Source organism: Balaenoptera acutorostrata, chromosome 19, assembly GCF_949987535.1.
Source record: "Balaenoptera acutorostrata chromosome 19, mBalAcu1.1, whole genome shotgun sequence".
NCBI lineage: Eukaryota > Metazoa > Chordata > Mammalia > Artiodactyla > Balaenopteridae > Balaenoptera > Balaenoptera acutorostrata.
In genome coordinates this window covers 212,289-218,309 of record NC_080082.1, presented here as the reverse complement: position 1 = coordinate 218,309, position 6,021 = coordinate 212,289, and positions in this window count along the sequence as shown.

Sequence of the window (6,021 nt, the reverse complement as noted above, 5' to 3'; positions counted from 1 at the left end):
TGTCTTCGCTTTTTAGTCTACGCACTATGCAGATAACAAAACTGCATCAGGTGATGTAAGTGCCAGCTCAAATACTTCACCAAAGTCTTATAATTATTTCCAAATGATTTGTTTACTTTCTCAGAAATCTTCACGTCATCCTTTGACGTGACTGTCACTATAGGAACCCTGTGCACCATTAACCTCAGGGGCTGAGACACTGTTAGGTGGCTGAGGGGAGGGCGGTCTTCCGTAGCCCATCTTTCCATCTGTCCCGCTGCTCTCGGGTCCCTTCTGTCCTCCCTTTTCCCCTACCGTTGTCAGGGGACTCCTGTCTGGACCCTGGCCACGATGCAGGAGCTGGGGCCGAGCACACAAACCAGAGGGAGAGAAGTGGTGAGGCTGGGCCGAGGGGTTGGGGGCAGTGTGTCCTGGTTGCTAGAACCAAGCCTCTGGTGTCTGGTCCACGGAGAGGACCCGAAATGGCTTTGCGCCTCAGGAGGGCGATCCGAACACAGCCTGTGCTGCCTGGTGAGTGGCGTGGAGGCCCAGGAGGAAGCGTTAGTGGCTGCTGGTCGCAGGCCAGGAGGGGACAGAGCACATCCTCTCACAGCTCCCTTTGCTACGAAATGCCCGGTACCTCCTGTGAACCTCAGTGTCCATCCCCAGGTGTCGGTCGGAAACGATGGGTATGTGGACACGGCAGCGCTGCCCGTGGTGCCTCGTGAGACCAACAGAAGCTTCCGGAGAAGCAGCTGCTGGGGCGCCGCCGAGTCTGCGAGCAGGCTGGCGCCTGGGGAGGGAGAGCCGGAGGGAGTCCTGCTGGCCCCGGAATCAGGAGCAGTCAGTCGGGTTGCTGCCTTCAGGGGCACGAATTGGGAGCGTGAAGGGAATGGGGCCAGAGCAGCCGCGGGGGAGGGTCTGTGAGCAGGAGGGACACGGCAGGGGTGCGGCCGCCAGCGGGCGACCCCGGACAGCGGGCGACCCTGGACAACAGCAGCCCCACGATCCGAGAAGGGCCCCCGTGCTTTGTGGCCCCTGTCGACCCATCTCTGTGAGATTCTGCCTGTGGGCCCCCCCAGCCCCAGTGCTGTGGAGCAGGGTCTCTGCTGCTTGAAACCACAGAAACCTTTGCAGTCCTGGAGCTACCCCTGCTCATGTCAGGGGGAACCTTCAGGGCAGTAAGAGTTTCTTTGATATTCGTACTTTAGTTTCCCAGAGTCTTCATATTTTCCCTGATTTTGCTGCTGTGTGTCCCTGAAACCCTCTGTTGTCTCACGGGGTGGGCTTTCTCTGTCACACACCCCCTCAAAGGCCTCCCGCCGGGTGAACGTGGGCTTGTCACTCGGCTGCACAGTCTCCACGGGGCCCCTTGTCCCACTCTTGCTGTCCCCAAGCTGGGTCTAGAGAAGGCCTGTCCCAGCGAGAACCCACTTTCTGGCTTTATTTCTCGTCCCAACGACCGGGGAGTCTTCCAGCCTCGGAAAGATCACTCAGTGTTTCGTGCTTCAGTGCTCACGGCAGAGAGCTCGCGTCCTCACAGGAAGCACTTCAGCTGGGCACACGCATCCCTGCAGCTGCATGTGACCCGTGACCGCGCTCCCAGGGACGGACCACGAGGGGTGATGGGTGAGCTCCTGCACCACTTGCCTGAAGGCACTTTGCCCCCCAGCCCCTTCCTTCTCCCCACTCGGGGGTGGAGTGTGGGCCTGGCCACGAACTCGCTTTGACTGTGGGTGAGGGCGTCCTGGAGGGAGAGCAGGGAGGGGGACCTGGGTCCCCAGGGAGGCCGCCCAGCGAGGTGAGGCTTCGTCTGGGCCTCGGTTGGGCTCGGAGGGTGTGGCCGAGGGTCTGCTGGACAGGACACCACGTGCAGAGAGGGCCCTCAGCCTCATACTGATGACAGCAGAGCCTGCGCTGAGAACTTCCTGTACCAACCCGACAGCAGGGGAAGTGGAGGCTCCAGGGCTTCACGGTAACTAAGTGCAGAGCAGGGACTTGACCGAGCTGAGCTGGCGGCTTGGATCCTGCACGCTTAACACTGGAGTGACAGGACCTGCTTGTTCTCTCTGCTCAGCCCTTCTTGCCACCTTCTCCTCCACCCCGCACCCTTATTTTTGCTGCAAGAGTCATGCCTCTCGCTTTATTATGTATCTTTGCAGCTAATACTTGCGGTAGAAAATGTCTACTCCGCCATCAGAAGCTGGCATCTTATGGAATCCTCAGCCTCGGTGAGTCCTGAAGCTCTTCCACGACCGTGGAGCTGGTTCCTAACACCCAGCTCTGCCCACCTCCACCTCTGCAACCCTCATGTGTGGTACCTGCAATATAACAGGTGCTCAAAAAATGTTTCATGAATAACTTCAGAACGCAGTGGTTGTCTGACATATTTAGAAAAGGAGTGGCCGCCCTATTGCCAGCACCCCTGAAACCCCGCAGGAGGCAGTGTGACCACCAGCTAGTGTCGTCCCTTCTCTCGCCCGGGGGAGCGTCACACCAGCCGCCCTGGCTCCCTGCCTGTAACAAACACACCACAAGGAGGCTCGCTGGCCCCTGGGCCAGTGATGCTGTAAAAACCCGGCCTTGTCCCTGTGAGATTTGGTGTGAAGACAACACAGAAACAGAACCAGCAAAGAAGGATCCTGGTCAGGAGTAAATCCCTCTCCATAGTGACCGTGTGAGACCCCAGCACTCCCTCTGCTAAGCCTGCTCCGACTGTTTGGGAAGGGGCCCTTGTGACTCTCCGGGCAGCAGGTGGGAGGGATAACCCAGTCTCTCTTCTGCCTCCTGAGACCAAGGTGGGCATCGGGGAAACAGCCGCACCTCTGCCGGGGGTCCAGAGAGGGTGTCCCGAAAGGACAGGGCCTAGCCGTCCAGTGAGGCCAGGTCTTGTCCACACCGCACGGACCTGCTGGAGGGTCTTGGGTTTCCTGGCATCCAGCACTCCCACCGCCAACCCCAGCCTGCAGCGTCTTGGGAGCCCCTCGCTGGCAGGCCCCCCGGGGGCAGAAAGCCGCACAGCCACTGAGAAGGAGGCTAAGTGCGCAGGACAGGTGAGGCCAGCACTGCGTGTCCCATGTCCCCTCTGCTCCCCAGGGAGCACCCCAGCCCCGGGCCGGCCATGGCCTTTGTCCTCTTTGGTAGTGTCTTTGCAGTCAGTAGTCCCAGACACCTTCCTCTGGAGGGGAAGACGCAGTGACCGCGGGAGGGGTGAGGGCGGGGTGTGCTTTAGCCCTAAACCCGGGAAGCTGCAGAACTTCCTTGAGCCCCGAATGCACCACATGGGTAAACCTGCAGCAAACCAGGCCAAGATCTGGACAGATTCTCTCTGGAAACACTTTTCATGTCCAACAAGAGAAGGTCTGTTAAACCCCAGTCTGACCCCGGGACGTGGGGCACGTTGTAACCATGGAAACTGAAGGGAAGGCGTTTGAGAGGCTTCTTCCTCGGTGTCTCCCCTAATGGCCCCTGAAGGTACTGGACCCGGAGGAGAAGCACTCGCTCTTCTCTCCTCACTTCAGGCCAGGCGGTGCCCACCCCTCACAGCCCCTGCTCCTCCGCCCTGCTTCTGAGTTTGGTCACGATGCCAAAGTGGGCTCGTCTTGGTGAGCAAAAACAGAGGCCGGTGACAAGGTAAGATGGGGGCTCAAAAGATTTCGTAGAAGAAAAACATTCACGTGTGTTCCTGTGTGTGTGCACGTGTTGTCTGTGTGTGGTGACCAGATGCTGTATTAATTGGTGTTCCCTATACAATTATGGGTGGCTTTTATTTTCTGTATTTTCTAAATTTCTTTTTTTTCTAAACAACTGCATATTACGAGAAAAAAAACAACAAAGCTGTTGACATCAAGCATGAGAGCTTGCAAAATAAGATCTTAAGGTACATATTTCAGAATGTTACAGGAGTTTTCTCTGGGTGATAGACGAACGGCCTCCTACTTTTAAAAACGAACTTAAGAAAACCTCTTTGGTAAGTTTTCAGCGGCCTGAGCTTTGAGGACAGCGTCTGTGGGCGACACCCTCCCCACAGGCAGCTCTGCCTCAGGTACTGGCCGGGCTCGTGGCCGGCCAGGCGGAGTCTGGCAGCCGAAGACCCGTTTACCCTCTTGTGCTCCGCGCTCACCTGCTCAGCTAGGGTCCCGGTAGAGCAGCAGGCAGGTGGGGCTGGCACAGCCATGGGGCCACTGCGGTCAGAGCGGCACGTGTGATGGAGGCTGCTGGTGCCCTGTGTGCCCGTCCAGTGCACCCGCAGTGTCAGGTGGAGGCCCGGCAGGTGTCCCGGGGACAGGACAGGCGCCTCAGCCGAGCCCAGCGCGTGCCAGGCGGCGCACATTCCTCCGAGCCCCCCTTCAGCACGCGGATCGTGGCTGCCAGCAGCTGCCGGTGGCGGGAGGGTGTATAAACCGCCAGCCCCCTTGCTAGAGGTGAGCCGAGACTGGGTGAGAGGCCGGAGTGCCTTTTTGTGCCTGAACTGTGGGGCCGCACACCATCGCCGCCACCACACGGGTCCTCCATCTTCTGTGCAGGCCGTGGATGATGGGGGCCAGGGACTCGGGGCGTCTTGGGGGCTGGCGGCCTCGCCAGGAGTGAGGTTTGTTGCCAGAGGGGAGGGGAGGGGAGGGGGCAGGCCTTGAACTGCTCAGCCTTGCAGGGGATTCTAGGGCCACCTCTGGTGGGAGGTGCAGGTGAGAAGCCCCTGGAAGTTTCTGGGGCCCCTCCCCCACAGTACTTCAGTCGAAGCCCCTCTGCCGGCATCACCCCCAGCTCCGTCCCTCCCGTGGCCGCGGAAGATGGAAAGTTTATGGTGCTTCTCTTCCCATAGGGAAACAAAGCCACAGGCACACACGTTCCCTTAAAAAAGCATGAAAGAAAGGAGACAATAATAGTGGATGTTTGTTATTGACATCCACATGGTTCACGCGGAGATGCTTCACAAGCCTGCACGGGGAGGGTGCCTAAGGGCCGTTGTTCGTGGTCATGGGGTCTGGGCTCCCCCCTTCGGCCTTCCTGAACCCATCCTGGTGGGAACAGGACTGGGCCAAGTTAGGGCTCCCTCAGGGGCAGGGAGGTTGTTCAGAGAGGAGAGGATGGGGCCTCCTTTCTGTACCAGAACTCAGTTCTGGGTCTGAGCACAGCGTGGCCTCCTGGAGCTGTCAGTGCCCTCACCTACCCAGCGGGAGAGGCCTCGTGCCACCTTGTCCTCACGTGCAGGCTGTGCACCTGCACTGCTGGCTCCACGGGAGCCCTGAGCTCCCGGGGCCTCAGGGCCGTTAGCCGTGAGCCCGCACTGTGCGGGCCTGCTCTGCTCACAGCGTGCCCCATTCTCCATCAGACTTCTCATAGAAAAAGTGAGTTGCAGGATAAAATATTCAACAGTGAAGAATTTCAAGGTGGCGACACCGTTGCACTGAAGCACACAGGCCCAGGTACACAGCACGTGCGTTAGAGAAGCTGCGGTGTGGGCTTCGAGGACACTGTGTGCAGGGGGGCAGGAGAGGTTCTGAGACTCACGGGTGGTCCGGTTCCTGCAGACACGGCTCCAGACTCTGTTCTCAGCAGGTGTGGGCGAGGGCCGCCTTTCCCAGGTGACTGTGTGTGGAGGGGCTCCGGGCCTGCCCAGGCTCAGTGGGAAGGGCAGCGGTGGGAAGGGAGGTTGCCCGAACTTAGCATCCTGACCTCTCACCTCCTCGTCAGGGCAGCTGAGTCTGCAGGTGCAGCAGCTGTGTCTGACCAGTGCCTGAGTGGCCCCTTCTTTGTCCAGCTCTAAAGACCTGGAAGACGTGGGCAGGGAGAGAATAACAAAGGGCGGGGCTTGCACTCTCAGCCAGCCTCTGTGCCAGATTCTGCCCGTGCTTATCCATCAAACCAAAAGGCTGGCGCTCCCATCCCATTTTATAGATTAGAAAAGAGGCACAGAGAGGTTGAGCACTTGCCCTAGGTCACACAGCTGGTGAGGGCAGAGCTGAGAATTGACCCACTATGGTTGGATCTGGAGTCCACATGCTGTGCTGACCCTGAGGGGACAGCAAAGAGAGAGCGAGG